Source organism: Drosophila serrata, unplaced genomic scaffold, assembly GCF_035046125.1.
Source record: "Drosophila serrata isolate PLE 108 unplaced genomic scaffold, ASM3504612v1 contig_360, whole genome shotgun sequence".
NCBI lineage: Eukaryota > Metazoa > Arthropoda > Insecta > Diptera > Drosophilidae > Drosophila > Drosophila serrata.
Genome location: NW_028257258.1, coordinates 38,662 through 62,909, shown reverse-complemented (window position 1 = coordinate 62,909; position 24,248 = coordinate 38,662). Strand labels below are relative to the sequence as shown.

The window sequence follows — 24,248 nt, the reverse complement described above, 5'->3', positions numbered from 1 at the left end:
AATACCACTGTTAATGGAGTGAATTCAGCTGGTCACTCTTAATTAAATATTATCGTAAGAAAGTTACGTAGGTTAACATCAAGTAACCGTTTTACGTAAGGAAATGCATGTTTAGTTTGAATTTCTGATTCATGGTAAATAGTACGACTAATAAGACTCGTAAGCCCCCATGATATCGAAATTTCCTAACTTTGCCAGGAAATTTGTGATTTTACATGATTTTCATTACCAAAGGTTGGAAACTTTGCTGAAACAAACTACGTAAAGCAAAAATTTTAAATGGGTTAAACGGATGATATTCATTAAGGGACAACAAAACCTTTTTAAACATAAAAAATATTATGAAACGTTAATCATGATTGATTATATAATTAAAGTATAATTAGAATTACACAAATTGTTTGTTTTCCCTTTCTTATTTGTCCCACAAAAATGCGTCAGTTTTGCAACTGCAGTATGTGCAAAATGCCTGTTTCTGTAAAGGTATTTTTATGTTTTTTTTTAATTGAGAGAAAACTATTTTATATTTCTTTAATATTTTCCACTTTATTGTTAATTTCAGCATAATTGTAGAACAATAGTTTACTTAATGGGCAAATATCAGTTACGAACCTATACAAGGCGAGTATATTTCAATACTTTGCATTTTGATATAGAGATTTTCGTGAATCCACTGCACGATTCAATAAAATGCATTGTAGTATTAGACACTTCATTCTTAACAATTTTAAGCTTCCCCTTTAACTCATTATAATTTATTTCTTTATAACTTCGAAGATTTTAACTTGGTAAGGTATGCCGTCCAACTGGCAGATTCGATTCAAAACTGCTTTGTCAAACTAGGGTACTTATTACCGACAGTTTCACTGCTTTCTCAAATTAGGAGCTCTGTTACCGACACTCTGTAAACGTGTAAAAATTTATCTGTAAACAAGTAAAATGTAAATTTTAAGATATTTTTAGCTAGAAAATATCTCTGTTGACAAGTGAATCGATTAAGTTATTGATAAAAAGCAGGCAGCCTTCGTGCGTGAAACAGTTTTGCGATCTAATCTAATTAACTTAAGGAAAAAGAGTGCAAAAGGAAATTCAAATTAATAAGTGTTTAGGTCTAGTACCAATAAAAAAACATCGATAGTGCAAAAATATCGATGTTCTGAAAACAAAATCTTAAACATCGATAGTGATCCGACTAGCATTAACAGAAAAATGCGGGTGAATTGAAATTATGTTAACTCTCTTTTTTCAGTTCTCCCGCAAAATTCTGTTAATTCTCTCTTTCTTCATTTCACCAGCAATATTCTTTTAACACTCTAATTTCTTTAAATTCACCTGCAAAATTCTGCTAACATCTCTTATTTGTTTTAATTCACGCGCAAAATACTGTCAACTCTCTTAGCATAATTAGTGTGACCAGCTGTAAATAGCTATCGCCCCACTGATACCGATATCGATAGTACATTCGAATGCAATCGAATATTCTTAATAGCCAGAGAGAAAGATATCGATAATCACGGTCTCCATTGCAATTGTTGTTGGAATTTTGGCTCGTCGCGGTCGTGTGTGTCTGGTGTACTGAGAAAAAATACATTTTAGGGCCGCAGCCTAACGAAAAGTTCGTGTAATTATTATACAATGCTCGTATTTGTATTCGCGCATCAAATCGAAATAGGCTAAGCCGTGCTATCTAACCACAAATGTACGAAAAAGTTAGCTGAATTACGTGAGTAGAGGCCCTGTATGCGTGTGTGTGCCAGAGCGAGGCGGCAAATCAGTGCGGCGTGAAAGAGGGAGCAGAAAAAAATAAATTGCTGTAAATGCTTCTCGGCGAGTGTCTGTGCGCGTGTGTTTTAAGTGTTCCCGTGTGTGTGTGCTAAAACAAATGCTTAAATTGCAACAAAGAAAATTGTATAAAGTGTACGAAGCAAAGCCCAGAGCGAAAGCGACGGAGGAATAAAAGAAAAGAGGCTGCTTGAAGAAGAGAAGAAGAAGAATAAGCAGCCGCCGCGAGTTTTTTTGCGCGCGCGTGTGTGTGTGGTTGTGTGCATACACATATTTATATATTTGTGTACATGTGTATATAAAGAAAAAGAAGCAGCTGAAAGTCATAAAAAAAGCGATTTCGAGTGTCTAAATGTAATCTTTAATTTCCCGATTTCTTGCAGCGCCTACCAACGAAAATAATAAATAGTATAAATAATAATATGTATAAGATTAATACAAGGTTAAATATAGTGCTTAAACGGTGAACATTGCGGTTTCAAACGTCTTTTTTGCATGTCTTCCTCACCTCCGTGTTTTTTAACCAACAAAAACCCACAACAGCAATAACAACAACACCAACGAATGGATTGAAATAAAAAAACAAGCACTTTTGAGAGCGTGAGAGAGCGAGGCAGAGCAGCAAAAGCAAAAAAGAGAGGCGTCGGCTAACAGCTTATCATTTGACAAAGCACGAGCAAGAAGCAGAAGCAACAGAAGAAGGAGAGGGAAAGGAGACGGAAAACCAAAAACGCTGATTGCGCTGAAATGTGAGTAATCTTATTAAACCAAAAAAAAAAAAAAAAGACAAAGACACGAACTTAAAACTAGGAAAATTGTAATTGCAATTCTTAAATTTCACAAAAGTGTGAGAAAATGTGTGTTTACTGTTTGCGTCACTATTCTATTTGCCATTTGTGTCTGATAAGAGCGGAAGTGCAATTGAAAGACCTTGGGAACCGTTTATTTACAAACTTACTTATCTATCGGCTTCGCTTTAGCCGGAAACTGTGGAAATTGGGCCAGTTAATAGCGACACATTTCATTTCATTTCATAAATCTAAATGTAATTAAATATTGGGAAATAACATACCATCTTTCCCCAAAGAAATAGAAAGTCTATAGGACTTAATAATACATATAATTAAAAAGTTTTTGAACAAAAAAATAGCTGAGGATAGAAAAAATAATAATAATAATAATTATAATTTATTTGAAAATTTCTGCGTTGCTAAAATATGTTGAATATTTTATAAAGGCTATTAGCTATCCTTGAGTATTTTCTTAAGGATTTTCTTTCCCAGAGTTCCAAGAAAATGCCTTTATCAAAGTAAAAGTAATTTTATTTGGGCCCCTGGCAATCCAATAGGAATTCCGACAGTTACAGCCAAGTTAGGTATCTGGTTTGGATGTTCTGCCATCAAAAGTTATGCATGCCGTCAGTCAAAGTCTATAAAAACCAATTAAAAGAACCAAAACACAAACGAAAATGCCAACGGACTCGTAAATAGAAAATAGGAAAAAAAATATTCTCTTTCTTATGGGGCCAAAGGCTAGAAGCCGAAAACCAATTATGGCCAACTAGTTGGACTTCTTTTTTGGAGGGTTAAGATATACATTTGGCCAATACGAATCTTTAAGCCTAAATCTAGGACCCTGGATTTCTCTGTCAATTAAAAGTTTTCTTTGCCGTTTTCTGTCTTCTTCCTTAATTCCCGTTTGCATACACAGAAGTGGAAGGAAGGAAGAGACAAATAAGGAAAATAAAGACAGTAATAAGAAAAAAAAAGGTGAGCTTCCAGAATTAAATTCTCTTCAGATTTTCCTTTGAGTTGCAAAAATTCCAAAGGTGCATACTAAAAACAGCACACTTTTAATAGAAAAAAAAAACTGTCCGAAGAGAATTCATTAAAAACAAAAGGGGAATAAAAAAAATCGAAAAACGTGGCAAACTAAACAAAAATAAGTTGCTCTGTTTGTTGTTGCTGCTGTTGTGGCGGCTGCATTGGATACACAAAAACAAACACACACGAAAAAAATAAAAACAGACATCTCTTTTACTTCCCACTTTATCTCCTTCATGTCTGTTGTTGTTTTTTCCATTGCACTCCAATCTGCTGCTGCTTTTTCTAGCTCCATTCGGCCTCTCGCTACATCTTCTTCTGCCTCTTCCTTCTTCTCCCGGCATATGTATGCATGTAAAACAGCAGCAGAAGAAGAAGAAGACCGAAAAGATACCGTTGCCAGTCAGCCAGTGGATTGTATTAGTATTTTTATTTTTATTTTTATTTATTTTTTTCTGTATGTGCTTTTCTTGTCTCCATCACTTTTTGTGCTCTTCTTTGCCTGTGCCTTCCGCTTCTCTTCCTGGTTGAGTCTTTTTCTCTTTGGCAGATTACAACGTTACATTTTGGCGCACTACTTTGTCCCCCAATTTGCATCAATTTGGTTTCTGTAAGGAAATCGTGAAAATGGGGAAAATATATTCAGATATTCAAATATATCTGGGAGTTTGTTAACTCTTACAGGGTTTCTTTAGTCAGAATGAAATCCTTAAAATCATATAGTTTCTCTATTGTTTAAGTTATATTTAATAATTCTGTTCTGTAACTATTTTATGGACATTTAAAATGTTCTAGGCTGTTAAAAAGCTTTACATTTTAAACACATGTTTATAAAATCCATGGTTTTCCATTTTCTATTTGTGACCTTAAAATATTCTGAATGGAAATGGTAAATAGTCTCCCCCAAGAGGAATTTTCTGACACCCCAGAGATATATTTTAGATTATTTCACACTCTTTGTTCAAATTCTATTATTTTAGATGCTTAGATATACCTATGTATCTTTGTATCCATTGCATCAGCATCCGCAATTGGCTGTTTATCTGTATCTGTGTAAGACCAAAATAGTTGCATTTTGGAGGTCTGCACTTTCATGGCGGAAAAATGAAAAGCGAAACAATGCCATAAATACAACAAATATGCCACGCATACACATACACGCTTACAAAGACTGACTGTAACAAAAATAGATAAATAAATTCGGAAAAGAACAAGGAAAAACTTTTACAAAATGTGAATGTGCAATGGGGATTCCGGCTTTCGGGGAGCCGTGGAGGCGAGTGTGGTAAATGGCCTGCTGTAAAATGTTGTTGACTGTTTAGAATTTAAACTTAAATATAGAACCGAAAAGTTCAAACGCAGCTGCAGCACCAAGCGGAAAATGGGAATAGAAACTATAGAGAAAATGGGGAAAAACTGGGAGTGGAAAGATACAAAAACATACATGTATAAATATCTAAAATCAGAAGCTAAGGAAATTGGTTTTTATATAAGTTTTGTGAGCTTCGATCTTCTTCACTATTCCTATCTCTTGTGTTTTTTAATCTATCTTGGCCTCTTTCATCATGTGTGTGTATTGCTTTTTTTATTTTGACAGTTGAATGAACCCAAGCATTTATTATAAAAAAAACCCAGAAAGACAAAAAACTAAATAAAAGCTAAATACACACAGGCACACACAATAACAAACAGAAAGAGCATACAAGATAAACGAAAAGCAATACATTGGAGGTCAAGATAATAGTGTGAAAGTGATTTAAGAAAGTTTCTAACGGCAACTATTTTTTATTTATTTAAAATATCGCTTACTGGACTACATATGATTTTAACAATAAGGTTAATTATGCATTTATGTTGGAAGCAGAACCCCTTAATTGTTATCAGGTTCCATTTTCGGAATAAAACAATTTACTTTATTTTTTTTTATAAATGAAATTGAATTTATTAAATAATCAAAACTATTTTTAATGAGTTCTGTTCATCCAAGAAAACTATCCAAAAACTATCTGCAACTATTATTTTGACCTTAACTGTATACTGATAGTGAGAGGAAGCGGGCCGGATAGAGATGAGGGTGAGAGCGAGATGGCGAAAGAGAGACCTCACCAGTCAAGCCACAAAAAGTAATTTTGTGTTGGAGCTAGAAAAAAAAAGGAGGGAGAAAAAAGACAAAATAAAAAAAAAACCAAACTGCGTGCAGGCCTTTCAATAAATGTGAGAATGGGAGGGGGGAGGGACAAACAAAAGTGGTGGGGGGGGGGAAGGTAGGTGAGGAGGGTGGGGGGTGTCCCAGGCCAGACAGTAAATGAAGTTTACGTAGAGTTGTTGTTGGCCCGGCAATGTTGTTGCCTTTATTGGTTTTCCTTTTACTGCCTCGCATTTTTTTTTTGTATTTGAATTCTTTTTCTTTCGTTTGTTGTTGTTGTTGTGCAGCTTTTTTATATTTTATTCCAACCGTTCAGATACAGATACGCTGAATATGCAACTTTGTATGGGACATTAGATACAGAGAATTGGTTTTTGGTCCACAAAACATAAACACACACAGAAAATGTTGACAAAAATCGGAAAATAATGGAAAATGAATTTAAAGTTCAGTGTTTAATTTTATAAGGAATTTTACAGAGTCTCAGGAAAATTAAAAAAAAGTTTTTTACTTTGTGTAAGAACGTTTAGGAAACTTAAATAATACTTTAAAGTTTCCTAGAATATAATATAAGTTTGATGCAAACTCTTTTCAAAGTGCTTTTCATATCTTAAACTATTTGTGTTTGTTCTTTAGCCTTTTTTAATACCTTTTTGTAGTATTGGTGCCGATTTTCAGGTTGTGTGTGTGCCTAATGCATTTTCACTCTCTTTTGGAGTGGTTTTCTGAGTGGATGTGGGTGGATTTCTTTAGATTTATTTCTTTAGTGATGATGTAGGCTGCTGATGGGTTTCTTGAGGGCTCTCAAATGCTCTTGGTAACAATGAAAAATATATAATTTCATCGGTTCCACATGGCCTTAAATATATTTCGATATGTTTGTATGTTGGTTTGGTTTCCATTCATCGAATCAGTTCTCCAATCAATGTTACAAATTGAGGTTACCCAACCAACATGTTCTTCGTTCTCTTCAATTCCCTTTTTCCAATTTTTCGTCGCTTTGTGCATATTTCGTGCTGATTCGTCGTTTAATGGGCTTCGCTTAAAATCGAATCAACCCAGGGATGCACATGTATGACTCTTTAACAGAGGTCACTCGATAGAGAGAACCCATGAAGATCAAGGATGTAAACATGCAATATATGGTTTTATAGAGGCTAGCAAAAAGGTTACATAAGTTAATAGAAATGGTACTATTTTCGATGAGATTGTAAAGAAAAAGGGACAGCTTAAAACTTTATTAAATAAATACTTCTTTATATTATTTATTTTGTGTATACTACAGTTTCTTCTTTCAAGCGGCAACTGTATAATATACAAAGCCATTCCCCACCAATTTCCCCTCTTCTTTTTCGTTTTGGCCAATTTTTTGGGCGCTGTTTTTCCAGCACGCATGACGCGCGCATTTTTCGTGCTGTTCCAGTTTAAGCTTTAAGTTCTTGTCGGCACATAAATCGATAAATGTTTGCTTAATTCTTTTTCCTTTTTGCTGGCTGCCGCCGTGGCCACACCTTTTACGTATATAGCAGGATGCAAACTGCTTTTTATTTTTCTGTTCGTTTTCTGTTTTTTTGTTGTTTTGCTCTAGATTTTCCTGCGCTGCCTGATTTTCTGGCAAGGAAAAGCCAAAAGCTGCAAAACATGTGTTCGAAAGCGAAGCCAAGACAAACTGGCGTCGCCTGTCAGAGTGAAAAAGTCTTGTGGAAAACAAAAAACAATATAAAATAAGCTACAAGATACGGGTTTCGGTCGAATGGACCTTTCTAGGGTTAAAAAGGAGTTGCAGTGATGGGGGAAAACTAATAAAATGAATTTTCCTGCTGTCTGCCAAAAGGGATTTTCTTATACACTATCTAAGGATGGTTGGTTTTTATTCAGTTGACAACTATAGGAAATATCTGAAAACATAACCCTAAAATAATTCAAATATAATGTTGTCAAGATATTTGAATATATTTAACCAATAAAATCCAAAGATAGAAAAAATCTTGCTTCTCCTTTATCGTTTAATAATTATTAAAAATATATATCTCCTTGCAAAATATGGAGTGTATATTAAAAACTAAATTCGTATAAAAGAATAATATTCCTTTTTATATTAAATCCTTTTTGCCTGAACATAGAAAGCTTGCCTCTTTTTGGTTGCTTCTTCCTTTTTTTTCTTTGCCATTTCCCTTGGTGAAAACAAGCACGTATAGTGGGGAAAATGTACTGCAAAATGAATACATTTTCCCTTAGATTTTTCTTTTCCTGGCAAACACGTACTTGGGTAAGGAAATGGAGAGCTTCTTGGGTTTCCATTTGGAGCTGTAATCTTTGATCAAGTGGCGTGATTGACTGATTTATCAAAGATTTTGGCATGTGCCTCCTTGTCAAAACAAGCTGTTGCCATTTTTTCTGTTGTTGTTGTTGGGACTTTTGTTTTCTTTAACGATGACGGTTAGGGAAAAAATAGAAAAGGAGCCTTGGATACAAATATATTTTGAAAAAGACAATACAACTATAATTACATATTCCTCAAAATATTCGTTTTAGCTTAAAATGACAGTCTTTAAGATGCACTAATTAAATTTTCCCCACAATCAGCTAATCAGCTTTCAGTCGTAAATGTCATTCTGTCAAAAGTTGACAAATTAAAGTTTCTGCTGCTTTTTGGTGATTTATTGTCCAATCCCATAAATAAACAAAATGTCAGCGAACAAATACCCCAGAGAGTGAAACCTTAATTAGTGGTTAGAAGGCGGTTGGGAAATAAAATAAACTAAATGAGAGGGAATCCTTAGGAAAACTTTGCCCTTTGCCTTAGTAATGGCATAAAAATACTTTATTTCTCTTGTTCACGGCCCGTGTGGTTCGATGAGAAGTGAAGATAGGTAAAAGTATCTGGCAGATACACGGATACTTCATCGGTAGCATCTTAGTTTATGTAGCTATCGAGGCATGCAACTGGAACAACTCATACATACAGTTGAAGACAAAATATTAGCACTGCTGAACATATATTAAAAGGATTTTATTTTTATATATACTTTGGCTTAGAAATTTGTCAGGTTTAATAAATAAATCCCAATATCAAAGAAACCTTTTCTAAATTATATAAAGAGAAATCAATTAGGAAACTCTAGCTTTTATTGAGTTTAATCATTATTAACAACCTTTGTTTGATTATCTTAAAGAGTTGTTTACCATTTGTTTATGGCTATTATTATTCTGACCCTCACTGTGTATGCTTTGTATCTGTGAAATGCTGTAGCGGCATCCTCAGATGGATAGATATAGATGGACTTACTTTGCCGCTATGCTGCCGTTATGCTAAAATCCCATAAACATAAACAAGGCTCACACACACACACAGACACATACATGCATGTGCTCTTTTACCTCATCTTAATTCCCCTCCCTGCTTGGGAGGGTTTCCTGCCTTCCTCTTACATGGCAACAGAGAAAATCGATGGCAATTTACGTCTGTATATATACGCCATACACACATATATATAAATATATATAAACTTATGTATTATGTATTTGCTGTACATGCGCAAAATTCCACAGTCAACACACACACACAATATATAGACTTGGTGCAACTTTTTCTCGTAGACAAAACAAAACAAAACAAAACAAAAAGCAAGGAACAAAAGCTGGCAATCCAGCACACACACACACACATACACGCACTCCCACACACTTGCCACCACCCCCTATTTAGCCCCCCTTCTTATCCCTATTTTGTACCCTCCTTTCCTTCATTTTCTCTTTCCCAGTCAACGCTGTCATTATTTTCATTTTCAACTTTTTCTCGTGCCATCTAAGCCACCCACTCGGCCTACCTCCCTCCCTCCCTCCGCCCACCGTTCGACCTCATTCACACAGTGAAAAGCTCAGCACACTTTTCTCAAACCCTCAGATCTTCCCCCTAGACCCTCTTTTCCCCTCCCTAGAGCCCCAGCTGGCAACGCACATTTTGATAACATTTTTTTTTTCTTTTTTGATAAAAATAATGCGGCAACAACGCCCCAAGCTCCAAGGAAAAAGACATTGGGTGGCAGTGTCTGCTGAGAGTAGAGAGGGGGGTGTAGTTGGAGGGGGAGGGAAACGTGCCAGGTCAGTGGGTGGCGGTTGGGTGGGTTTTGGTTTCTCGCATCTTGTCTGCTCCATGGATGTGGCTGTGCTTGTGTGTGTGTTCGCTTGTGTTTGTGTAACTAGTTTTTGCGCCCATTTTTACTTTGGCATTCTTGGCGTTGCGCTGTTGCCGCATTTCACACACAAAAGCACCGAAAGAAATAAGGTATAAATAAATAAACTAAAAGAGGCATTCGTGTTTTTCCAAAATTAAAATTTTAGATTAGAAAAATAGGAAAATTTAATCATTAAGCAAAGAAAAAAGTCAAAAAAAGAATATATAATAATTATATTGTAAATAACTTTATTCTCAATGCACTGGGCTTAGGCTCCTCTCTTAAGCCATCTTGCTCTGCTTCACTTTGATGCCGATAATTTAATTCATTGAATATGAAGATAAATTGCGATGGCTTTCTCATTCTGCATTCCAAGTCCTTTTCCAGAATTTAAATTACTTTAACTTTGAGGAATCTTGATTACTTTGATAACAGGGGGCTCTGTTTGCTATTTCGGTTAATTAAGTTTGCTGCGGAAAGGGTGAGAAAATTAAGGCCCTCTTCAGTTGCCAACCTAGATATTAAAGCCTAAAGTTGAATGCTTCAAACTCTTTGCAAAGCTTTAAGTATTTCTGCGATAAGTTGCCAAGACAATGCCAAGACAGGCCAAAAGGGAAAACGCAATGAAATACGAGCAAGATTGGAAGACAGCAGGATCCTAATGGCCAATTAGATGGCCCAAATTGTGATAGCTTATCCTTGAAAACAAAACTGGAAAAGCTCTTGGGTTTAACTAGATATTAGCTTATCAGAAAAAAATGTTCGTTTTCTTTAAGAAATGTTTGGTAACAATTCACAAACATTTTTTAAAACTCACTTTAATTGAGATATTAACGCTTCATGACCCCTTGTGGTGTGATTTTTATTTATGCATACTTTGTTGTGTTTATGTTCTATTAATTTATAGCTTCTTGAATAGATTCACTTTGCATAAATTAATGATTGCCATCACGTGTGTTGTTTATTCGATTTGTGCGAATTTATCGCTTTTAGTTTTTGTCATTTAAATATGACACATTAAAATAGATTAATTATATGGTTGAGATTTATAATACTTTGTATATTTATAAGCTTCTATAAAATCAAAGTTTCTTCTATATTCTTAAAGGCACTGCTCTTCTTTTACTCATTTAATTCCCCAAAATGAAATATTAAAGCCAGGAAAATTAAATTTCCAACTCGAAAGGGAACGAAATTTAACGCGTAATGAGAATGACACAAGCACCTCAAGTAAAGGCAATCTGCCACGCCCATTCTTCGCCGCTGTGTATCGCATTACCAATAACAACAAAAGCCAATCCCCGAGGAACACCCCGCCACCATCCATAAATTTGACATTTTCACATTAATTTAATGCAAAAAGAACACAAAAATGTTCGTAAAAGAAAAGAAATGAAGGGGGGAAGGGAAAGAAATGGAATCCCGCCTTGACGTCCTTGCCAAAAGCTTGAGGCAAATTTAAATGCAGACGCCATTTTCTATTAGTCCACACATTAAATTTGATGGCGCGCCTTCTTATACCAAAAAAAAAAACAATATCCTGCGCCGGGACACAGCACACAGCCACACCCTCTCGTCCTGACGGAGCTCCCGAAAAAGTTTTGCGAGCCCAAAATAAAAGCAAACGAAATAGAAGCCGCCACTCCTTGCTCCTTTGGCTGTCATCTTCGTCCTTTCTGCCGCTGACAGCGCCCAAAAAAGAGGAAGCAACTAAGACAGAGACGGCAAAGCAGAAAAGGAGAGTTAGGGTATCATAGTTCTGGTCGAAATAATAGTATACAGTATGTCCCTAAAAAATATTTTGATTTGTTTTATAAATAAGTTTTTCTTCCATTAAATTTTCACACATTTAATTATTAATAAATTTCGTAAGATTATATTCAAGAATGTGCAAAAAATTAATACTAAAAAAAAAAAAATATCGCTAGATTCAAAATCTATTAAAAACATGTGAAGTATAATATTTTTACGATAGAAGAATGATAAACTGTTTACTATTTGATTTCAAACCCCAAACCACATGAAGTACGAAATATAAAATGCAAATATCAACGCAATATTCAAAATATATCATATTTAAGGGTTATCTGATGGATATATTACAATTACTAAAGTGCTTGTACACTAGTATTTTGACCCCAAGTGTATGAAGAGACCAACAACACAAAATCCCTCTAAGGACTCTATTTTTTTTTCAGCTGCTGCTCTGCAATTTGAAATATTTCGCCAGGCACCGCCCCAAAAAAGTTACTTGGGATTTAAGGGATGGGAAATGTTGGAGCTGCGCGCCCCAAAATGATTATTTTTCATGCTTTCTCATTTCATTTTACTGCCTTCGCACAAACACAGGCAAACACAAACACACACACGCACACAAACACACATACACATTCACTGAAAGTCGGAAACTTTCACAATAATGCTGCCTTGGGGGTTGCTGCCTCTGCCTCTGTCGCTGCCTCTGCCAGCTGCGACGCCCCCTCCCCATGGGGGCTGATATAAGAAGAAGCACAAGCCTCACGTGCGCTGCCAGCAAAAGCAGCGACGCCGGCAGCGCGTCATCAGCATTGTCTGCCCTTGATTTTATCGATTTTCACACCCACCCACCCGGCGTCCTTTGGCCTTTTTCGGCTGCTGGCAGCGACGTCAGCGCCACTCGGAAATCAGTGTTGCCAAACTTAAATAAATATATACAGAGGTCTTAAGTTTTGGATGATTTTTAATTCAAATTCTTTGAATAATTATTTATCCAGATTGTTATATGAACATTTTTCGACAAATCAAAGTTTTAAAAATCTCGTAACTAAGTCAAAAAAAAAAAAAAAACAATTTTAATTCAGAAAGCTTTTCTATGTTCGTTTTTACTAGGGTGATATATCTGTATACTTAATTTTAAATTTTTAAAATTTGAAAATTTTACCAATTTTTGCAAAATTTTATTTTAAACAATTTTTAATTTTAAAATTTTGAAAAAATGATGAATATATTTTTTTCTGTCGTAGAAAGCTAAATCGGCTGTTGATGCTGATCAAGAATATATTTATCGGGTCTAAATTGACTCCTTAACATCATTACAAGCTTCTGACTAAAATATGAGTACCTTGCAAGGTATAATAACAAAGAATATGTAAATATATTTTTAAATGACTTTATAAAATATATACACTATTCTTATTTACTATTTTAAAAGGAGGACTCAATAAATAATTATGATTTTTTAATGTTATGATATTTGGCTAGAAAATATCTAAATCTGAAGAGCATCCCAAAGACAGTCTCTCTCTCTTTCCATTTCTCTACTTTTCTCTAACTCACACTCACAAGTGGCGCACACAGAGCTAAGCTTTCGGTGTGTATGTGTGTGTGTGTATTCCCCGGCCGGCTCTTTCCCTCTCAGTCTCTCCCCTGCTGCTAAAACCTTCTCGCTTGCTCTGTGTTTTCGTACATTATGTGCTTGGTTTTGTATTTTATGTGCTGACTGCCGCCTGTTTCGTTATTTATGGCATTTAACCCCACACGAGGGTCGAACCGAACACCACCACCCACTGCCACCCACCAGCACAACCAGCCACTCACTGAAATTGCTTTATTCAACCCGATATATATATATATATTTGTATATATATATAGACAAACACACTCTTTGGTACATTTACATGCGGCAAGCGTACGCTTTAATCTTTTGCCGGCAAATACCTTTTTTGCAGCATTTAAATTCGCAAAACGTTATCGACCATTTTTTGGTGCATTTAAGTTTTCCATTTTCCCCCCCATTTAAGTGACCAACGCCCTCGTTTCCATCGCTGCTCTCTCTCTCTCTTTCTCTATATCTCTGTCTTTCTCTCCTTTGAAATTGTTGTCGGAGGTCCAAAAATGAAAATGGATTTTGCAATTAATTTTCAAATGCTTTTGCTAGTTCTATTTTAGTTGATGTGTGTGCGGGGTGTGTGTATGTTTGGTTGTTTGTCTTTGCATGTGCAGGTGCATTTTGTTGTGTGTTTTGTATTTTGTGTGTGTTTTCGAGAGCTGACCAATTTAATTTATACGCTTTGTGTCTTAAAGTGAGGCAATCAATTGGTAAATGCAATTGTTTAAGCGGAACCAGCGCTAAATTTCAATGCTACTGAAGCAATCAGCAGTTAAAAATAAATAAAAATAAAGTAATTATTAAAGAAACCTCAATTTGTTGCTTTCTATTTGGGTTTTCAAATTCCTAAAACTACCGAGCATACAAAAACTACATAAATAATCCATATTTTCTAACTAAATAATATTTATGTTTTTAAATACAGTTTTCAATGACTAAATACTATCATTATTTAAATATAAAAAAGAGGGGAGTATACACTTTAATCAATTTAATCTAGAATCCGTTTCTGTTTCAATTTCATTCATATATTCATACATTTTTCCACCATTGCTGCACATAAATTATTAAAGAAACCCGCAAAAAGACAGAGAGAAAATAAAGCCAACCCAAAGTCAACATCCATTTCCATATATTTTCCCCCCTTTTTTTTAAATAAAGATTTATATAAAGTCTAAAAAGGTTTTTGTGATGTTACAGAGAAGAGGAGAGTTTTATTCTTAATGTGCTTACATAAACGGGGAAGTGTGGGCACAAGCCTAAAAAGACATCATAAAATGGTATTATAGAAGACGCGGATAGGAGATTCTAAGAGAATGATATAAGTAGTCAGAGAACTTGGTTTATTTTCGGTGTGTGGGTGGGTTGTTTTCTGGGTGTGTTCCTCCAAAAAGGGGCAAGGCCTGTTTATTTGTTGTCTTCGGATTGAAAACTAAACAGGAATTGTGGTAGAGGAAAGGCAAGGAAAGATGTGGATTGATTCGATTGTTTTATATACATATATTTAAAACTATTTTATTCTATTATTGAGAATCTATTGTTTCATAATAACTTACAGTTACCTCTTGTCTTGTTCATTATAACTGCATATTACTCACAAATCCCGGTGCCAGACCAATAATTTCCCAGCTGTCTCTGGTTTTTGGTCTGGTTTGCTTATCAGATCGTACCTAGCACCTCTTGTTTGCTATCCAAAACGAGTGTGTTGCCCCCCTTTTTTTTTTGGGTTGATGAGTGTAAGACAAAGGCTAAAACAAAAACAAAAAGCTGTCTACCAACACGCCCAGTTTAGTCAAAAGGCTATTAACACCATTAAAACGGTAAAACGAGGGTCTACGGACAGACAGTTCGTACAGACAGTAGATTAACTTAAGTTGGGTGCGGTTCAGGTTTCAACCTCACCGTTCCATGGATATCCTCAGAAGAGTGTAATAAAATGCGAGTCGCGTGCTAAGGCATCATAAATATAAAACTCACAGGAAGACGCAACTTAACCCTTCGTAAAAACCGCCCCTGACCTCGCGACTTTGCACCCCCCTCCCTACCCTTTCCCTTGCTGTGCCACCAATAAAATTCCAAGGTAAAGTTCTTAAAGAGTGCAAGGCACTTGAAGTGAAATGTAAACATGACAAACATGTCCTTAAACTTTATACCCCCAATGCGATGTGTTGTGTGCACCACCACAGTCTCTCTCTCTCTCTTTCTCAGTCTTATTTCCTGTCTCACTCTCAACTCAAGTTGCCTCAACTCAACTCAACTCAACTCGACTCATTCATCTCTTTCCACTCGACGTGGTCGCGACTTTGCTGCCTGTGTGTTGACAAGCCCTTTTTTTACGCTCTTGCACTTTTATTTATGCGATAAAAATAAAGCGATAATAAATGTGGCGGGACGCAAGCGAAAAGTTATTGCACTCTCCCTCTCTCTCTTTCTCCCTGTCTTTTGCAGCAACAGCTGTTTGACTTAAGAAAGTTGCTGCAGCAAAAGTTCAATTGCCTGAAAACCCGTTCCACCGCTCCTCCTCCTTCGTGCCACCAGTGCAGTGCATTGCAATGCATTTGCATTATTTATTAGCTGTGACTGTGCTTCGCTTCCAATTTTGCATTTGCCGTGTGTTGCGTAATATCCGCTGAGCAGCTCTGGCAGCTCAAGGGAAGAGATAGCAATAGCGGGGCAGTAGTGTGGAGAGCGAAAAGGAGGTAGGTGTAGGTCAGGTCTGGATAAATAGAAATAATTATAAATGTAATTTAAATCGATCGTAAACAATAAACGATAGCAGAAACAGATAGAGATACTGTGAGATATTTTGAATAATTTCAATATTAATAGATATAATATATTTAAAATCAAGAAAGGAAACCAAAGTTTACATACTCTTACAGTTTTTAATTGACTTATCGTATCAGTAATCGATCAAAACTAAGCTTAAAATATTTGCATTCCTTTAATCGATATTTATATATACTTTGATGGCTAGATTAAGATCAAGAATATACATCGGTATAAATATTATATTTCCATCTAAATGCCACAATAAATGTAACCATCAATCAAGTAATTATTTTAATTGGAAATACTACTACCAGAAAGTTGCTTCCACATTTTGCCAGATGTTTGAATTTCCCTTCGATTTGCATTTGAAATTCATTTAAAATGATACTTGATTGTATAATAATACCTGCAGTATTGATTTAAAGGTAATTGCGAGAAACAAATGGCAGAGTTAGTAGATTGAGTTTCCCCCTTTTTCGAATAGCAAATACCATAATTAATCCAAGCGATGAAAAGGGGGACTCAGTTCAATGGGTCTCCCTCCCCCGCTCCATCACTTGGGTTTTGGGTCTATAATTAGAGCAGAGTCGAGTTAATTACTTACTTTCCATTTGCACTTTTTGCTTATTTGCCATGCAATATCGCAACAACTGTGTAACTTTTGCTATTCACTTTTACACAGCTGTTTTTTTTTTTGTATTATTATTTCTTGTCTGTGTTCCCCGCTCAGTAATGTAAACCACAAATTGTTGTAATCGATACCACAGGGTACATGTAGTGTACTATACTGTACATGATACATTTAATCGCGACCAGCTAGTGCAATGAGCGTAAACTAAATTGTATGGAATTTTCGCTGGATTTCTAGGAATCTAAACCTAATGATGTCGGTGGTGGCTTTGCCATTGATATATTGTATGGGTATATAATTTCCTATGCCTGATGTGAGTCAAAAGGTAGTAGTAAAACCCAGTGATTTGTGGGAAAGAAAGTTGGTTCAATGCGGATATAGAATTAAAAGGAAAGGGGTTTTTGCTTTTTGCTTTTTTCCTATTAAAAATTTATAGATGAGTAATCTTTAATACAATTTTTTCTATAAAGTTTCCCCAATGGATTTGATTCATAAGCGTTTTTCCCCTAGAAAATGTATTCTATTTACTCAAGAAAATGACTTCCGCTGTTGATAAACTTTGCACTAGTTGCTGCACTCTGCTTATCAGTAGTTATACAATCTCAAATGATAAGATTTGTGTGACAAACAAATAAAAGTGCATGAAGTAGCATAGGAAAGGGTCTTTTAATATTTCCTCAGTATCAGTTTTTTTATCGTTTTCTAACCCTGTAATTATAATTTATATTATCATAAGAAAAATAATTTCTGACGCACAAGTTGCTACGTCAACGTAAAACCTACATACATACATATATAAAGCTTATAAATAAAATCTGTGTCAAATAAACTTTGCATGTTTATGGCGAATTCTCTTTGCTTGAAATTGTTGTGTTATTCGCTTGTTGTTGCTTTTATGTGTCATTTATAGCGGGTTGACCTGCTTTTTAAGGCGACGCGTGATTCACAAAAGCGGTACCAAGTTCAGGTGGAATAAAAGAGCAACAACCGAGTGCACAAAAATAAAGCACGAGAAATATCAACAACAACAAATATATAAATACAAAAAATTGCGTACGAAATTGCAATAAAAATTGCATTTTTATATACCCCCACACCAGATGGCGCCACTGCTTGATTGTGCGTGCAAAATGTGATAAAAATCGCTCACGAAATGTTTTCTGCAAAAAAAAAAAAAAAAAAACAGAGAAAAAGTTGAAAAAAAAAGACTGTCCGTTGTTTTTATTACACCAGCGCATAACGGTAAATTGTAAGCGGCGATTACAACACACAAAAACAACAACGACAATATATACTCACCTCACAGGTGCTTAGCGTGCAAAAACAAAAAAGAAAAAGAGATGGCACTAGAGGAAACTAAAAATTCACCACCAGCCGCCTGCACTTTAATTGGAAAACATGCCAAGGCGAAAAAAAATACAAAATAAAAAATAGAAGCTACCAAAGCATAAAAAAATAAATAAAAATCGAGTGTGCCAGACAGGTTGTTGCTCACCATGCATGCATGCATGTGTATGTGTTTTTGTGTGCAAAATAAAAAGAGGCTCAAATGAGACTCTCAAACTCGAAATTATTAAATTGCAGACGACGCTCCATTAAAAAAAAAGAGCGGGCGGAAAAGGGGTAAAAAGGGGCGTAGGCAGTGGGGGGCGACGCCGCAAGTCACGCATAAACGAAGACGGCGAGGCAGCAACTAGGAGTAAAAGCGAACGAGGTGAGAGTGTAGGAGAAAAAAGAAACAGAGAATAGAGAGGGCAAAGCAGAGCAGACAAAAAGCTAAATCGTCTGACTGAGTTGGAGGCTACAGTCTTACCTCTATAACTCTAACTAAAACTCCATAACATAATAAATTGTGCAACTGGAAAATGCTTTTATTTTTATTATGAAATTTATCTTTAGCGATATTTATTGATTTTTATTTTAAAATGTAAAGATTATAGAAATTTCACCTTGAAGAAAGTCCAAGGTAGGAAGATCTCACTGTAATTTCTCGTTTGGTTATAAAATGAGTGAGTGAGCAACGGAAGAAGAAGAGCAACCGTACAGGAGTGTGGCAGTGTATGTGTGTGTGTGTGTGTGTGTTTGCGGTATGAGCGTGATATAAAGGTCGTTGGCCATGCGGCGACGCTGAAGTCGCGCGACAACAACAAAAACCAACAACAATGTAGGCAGCCAGAGAGCGAGACGGTGAAAACAGGGCTAAAACGAGATGGAGAGAGATAGAGAGAGAGAGAGAGAGAATACTGACGATGAGCAACACAAGGCGACTTATTTAGCCTAAGGGCATGAAATGTGTTGCAGGTTTTTTTTTTGTTCAGTCGCAGTCGCAGTCGCAGTTGTTGCTGTTGCTGTTGCTTTTGTGGCTATGTATAGGTCGCTGCTTCGGTTTTTGGCCGTCTGTAAAAAAACACGTTCCCTGCAACAACTCCAGCAAACACCAAATAGACAAAGGCCCACAAACAAGAAACACAGCCAGCAAAAGAGACAGAAAGAGTCTGCGGCAAAGGCTTCACTGTGTGTATGTGTGTTTGTGTGGGCGTGTTTGTCAGCCTTTTTAAGGCCATAATCAGAATGGAAATGAATAAAAGAGACCCCGTGCACTACTGTCAACCAAAAAGTTGAAGGGCCTTAAAAACCTTCAAGTTATAAACGTTTAACTGATAAACTGTCAGAGAATGCAATAAAGTTGCGAGAATATAGCGAGCTTTTAGAATAAGAATGCTTGAAACATCTTTTAACATTTATATCTTGAAACCTGGAGTGTACTAAGCTTGAAAATATATTTTAAAAGTAAAAATATATAAACATTTTTTCATAACAACGTTACAAGAAACTCTTTTTTAAACGACTTTTCAATTGCTTACAATTTTTTACAAGAAAATGCAATACCAAACTAAAAGATTGCTTACATTTTAAACCTTGATGGATAATTTTTACTATATGGTAAAATGTGTTTATTAATCAGGTGACTTACTAAAAATAGATCAAATCCCCGAAAATTAAAACTAATTCTAATGCTTCTAATACGCTATAATTAATTAAAAATACTAATAATTTTTCAGCAAACACGATGCAAAATTTAGTAAGATAAAAGAACAACTTTTGGGACCTTGAAAAAGTATACGAAACAAGTTGTCAGGGCCACTTAAAAAACACCGGTGATTACCTCATGCTAAATCTTCTAACAGGCCAGAGTTAATAACCAAATTCCGTTTAGGTTGCAAGTTCAAAGCTGAAATAAATCATGCCTTAAGGCAAGCACGCACACACGAATGCTAATAGTTAATGGTGAATATATACCCCCCAACCATTGACCTTTAAGTTCCTGCTGTCGCTGTTAAAATCTTAGTCATGGCATAGTGAGTGATTATTATTATTAAAGCTATATAAAAATACCAAGGCGAAATGCATTGCATAACAGCCAGCACTTAAACGTACAGAAAAAAAGCGGGCAAGTAGAACTTGTTGTCATTTCCTTATTTAATGTGACACTTGTTAGTCGTCGTTGTCGTTGTTGTTGTTGTTGTTGTTGCTGTTGTTTTGTTAAATTGCATTGAAATTGAGAAGCTCTCTAAGCTCTCCATCGCCAAATGAAAATGAACACCTGCATTTGGCTTGGTCTGGTTTATTGTTGGCTTTTGTTGCGTTGTTTTTTTCGGGGTCTCACTGTTGTGGTGTGTGTGGTGTGTGGTGTGTGGCGTACGTGACTGGCACTCGATGCAGTTATGCTATTGCTGTTACGTCGTCTATGCACTCACGGACACCAACGCATACGTTAAACTAAACACAGATACTGATACAGCAGCCGCAGATACAGATACTAAACGTAGACACGCACGAACGAACACCTGTCACTAAAACAAACACACACACTCACACACAACTCTTTCACACTCGCGCAAACAACACTCTCTTAAGTGTAAAGTCGATCTAATGCCGCGGGACTATCAGCGCGCATCTCTTTACAGTGCTGGTTAAGATACTAGGTTAATTTTAGCAGCAGGAATATAAAAAAGCACGATTTAATCGAGACTTAACTTATTGACAGAACATATAAATTTAAAGAATTTGAACATTTTAAGCTTAACACAATTGTTAGCTGCAAATATTACATTTGGAAGTTTATTTTATTATTTTAGAAGAATATTCTTAAACTAAAAATATTTAAAATTTCATTAATCTTAAAATGACAGAGCTACCCATAAGGAACACCTTTCGATCTAATTACACCTGCTTTCTTCAGCGAGTTAATATATTGAACACTATTGTAGACACAAGCAGCTGCAGCATATATACATATATATATATATAATTTATTTTGTTTGTTGATGCTGCTGCTGTTGCTGTCGTTTCATTTTCCAATTGTTCCTGTCTGCTGTTGTCTACTGTTTCCTCCTCCACCTCCTTCTGCTTATTCTATTGTTGCTGCGTCACGTTTCTCATATTAAAATGCTTGAAATTCTGATTGGGATTCTGTTGCTGCCGCTGCGATTGTGCAGCGTTGCCAACTGTTTGTTTGCTTCACATTTTTGTCTGTTGCGTGCGAGCGGTGTTGCCAAACTTCACGCAACAGCCACCGAAAACTTGGCTTCAATTAAAACAGGTTTTTCTCGCGAGACATTGCTCAGAAAACGATCATGATCGAAATGATGGTCCCCATCTCCATCCCCCTTTTTCTACAGCTCTTCACTTGTTGTGTCTGGTTTTTGTTATTTCTCTTTATTATTATTGTTAAATATGTTCACTGACCTTTGCCGAATTACCAGTTTCGTGGAATCGTATGTATATATTATGGTTGGCCATGTAAAAAGTCTGTTATTTGTTGGTTTTGTCGGGAACGAAACGTTGTATATTCAAATTAAATACACAATTCGGCATATTTTCTTTGTGGCCTGGCCATGTTTTACTCGCACTCTGAAATGAGAGAGCGACCTTCAACTTGATTTTTAATTAAGTTCGGTTCAATGAACTGAAACTGTCAACGTCTGCTCTGCTCAGCTCTACTGTGTGTGTGTGTTTAATTTTAATGTTTTCCTTTCTGTTCCATTCCCCCGCATTTTTGGCCGAAATGCAAATATAAATATTTTGTCGTGTTTTGCGCATATAAATTATTGCTCTTTGTTTATTTTTGAAGCTATTTTTATAGCTTAAATATGGGTATTAATTTAAAGTGAATCATTCACTTGCAATTCAGCGTTGCCAAATAGCATTGTATGGGAGCCAGAGTTGCCACAGTTAAAGCTTAAACTTTCTACTCTCCAGTTACATTTTCATCTATCGTAACTCATCTCTACTTACAGCTTCCCATCCTTTTGTAGCTGTGCTAGCCATAATTCATGAAATTTAATCGCTTTTCTCAACTTACTTTGTACCTTGCCTTCCTCTATTTTCATTTTATTATTTTTTTTTCGCCCAACTTTTCTTTTTTTTTTTAGTTTAGTTTATGGCTCTCTCTCGGTGCTCGTTTCACCATAAATTTTCTGTCTCAACCTCAAACAACAAATTTTTTTCAATTTACATTTTTTACCATATTTTTCATCTGACATTCTGCCATGGGAACCACAAACTCCCCCTTTTATTTTTCTACCTAGTTATTTTTTTAATGTGTCCTACGCTGTCACCAGGCAGCAACAACTGTGAATGCTTCAAGTGAGCTGCCGCCCACTTTTGGTCCCCTCAGGACATCCTAGACCCATAGCCTTAAACACTGAAAGACCCCAAACCCAAACACAAACCCAAACCAGGCAGGACTCAAACTCTGCTCAACCCGAACCACCCAATAATGTTAGACAGATTTTATTATGGCGCTTTTTGCTACTTACCCGGAAATGCTCGTCGCACCCTTTCCACACCAATGGAAAAGCAGGCAAACATAGGTCCTGTACACTAAGAAATATAATTCGGTTTCAGATTTATTGTAAACATATATAAAAGGATATTTGTTGTGTATATTAAGACCTCTAACTTTTCAGATTGACATCTATTTTTAAAGCCCAGGATATTAATATGATTTTCAATTGGAATTTGTGGTAAATAGCTTCCTGGAACACCCTCAAAAGTGTAACTAATATTGTTATACTCATTTTTTCCCGCTCTGCACTGGCATTAGAGCATGCACCTCGACGATCCATAACCATCCCCTTGGGGGCAACTCCGGGAGTCTCGAGCATTTCTGGCTGGCAACCCTTGTGGCAGGTTCTTGGGCTACACAGAGAAACACACACACACCATGGAAAATTGTTGCACTTCTGGTGCTGGGAAAACTCACCCCCGCATAGTCGCCACCACCACCACCACCCCCTTGGGTCGGGCATTGTTCCTGCTTTCCCATATAAATTTCATCAGTAGTTTGGGCAACCACCAACCTGACTAACGCTACCCAGGAAGGATGTTTCAATTTCTATTTTGTTTTATATAGTTTTCCCTTTGTTCGCTGGTTCATTCCGTTTTTATCGGTCGTTTGAGCTTCTGCAAGAGACGGAGCAACCCTGCTGCTGCTGTCTGTGTTTAGAACGTTGAAAATCGGCAACATCGCTCTATATATTCTGGGCTTCTCCATACCATTTGAGGCTCTTTGTCCTCTTGATTTTGTTGTTCTCGATTGGTGGGTGTGTGTTTTGTGTGTTTGCTGCCACTGTTCTTTTGATTTGGGTTGTTGTTTTCCTTTACTTTTTTTTTATTTGTTGTTCTTCTCTTTTTATGTTTTGGTGTAGGTTGCTGCTGTTTCGTTCTACATTATTTTCTTTTAACTCTGTAATTTAGCCAGGCTTTTCTCTTATTTATTTAAGGCACTCTGCCATTTCCTTTGAGTTGTGTTGTTCGTCGTCGCTCCCTTTTGTATTTTCAGCATGTTTTAGTAATGCTATTTTGGGTCCAACGGTTGCTTTTGGGTTGGGTTTCAGTTTGGCTGGGTTGATTGCATTATATTGTATGTTACGTGACTATTGGCACGTAGCATACAGTGAATATTGAATAAATTGAATGAAATAAATAATGAATCAGAGTTCATTAGCTCAGCAATAACAAAAAAAAGCAAGAACTTCTAAGAGATTCCACTAAATAAATTTGTAATAAAGAAAAGGACACAGAAAATTACTGCAAAAATTAAATATTCTTCAGATTTAGTAAATTCTATTTAAAATCAAAGAAAAGCATTTCACATTCCTTTCAACTCCAAGAGCCTCGAGGGATTTGTCAGTTTTCAATTAGTTGCTTTTGCTTCTTTGCTTTCTTTTGCTTTCATCTACACTCCGTTTCTGTCCCAGTTATGTCTAATTCTTCTATATTTCTCTCTCCCTATATATATTAGTTGGACATTTCTTTAGCAATTTAATATATACGTATTGTTTTTTGTTTTTTGTGCAGCGTTTAACAGTTGAAGCCTGCCGGCGTCGAGTTTTAATTAATGACCCATTTTCACTGGTTTCCTCCTACGCTACAGGGTTGCCACACTTCATTCTAATGCAACGAAAGACTGTAAAGTTGTGTGCTTTCTAATATAAGATGTATCTTTAAATTTGTTTAAATTAGTTGAAAAGATCAGGAAACT

General features: G+C 36.0%; 1 protein-coding gene across 1 annotated transcript in view; it reads left to right on the top strand.

Annotated features, from left to right (window-relative positions):
- The first annotated feature begins 1,527 nt into the window (after positions 1-1,527).
- gpp (DOT1 like histone lysine methyltransferase grappa) overlaps positions 1,528-24,248 on the top strand; it is a 43,832-nt gene continuing 21,111 nt past the window's right edge. The window contains 2 exon segments of the mRNA XM_086838802.1: positions 1,528-1,813; positions 2,166-2,531. The gene's annotated coding sequence lies outside the window, so the exon portion shown is untranslated.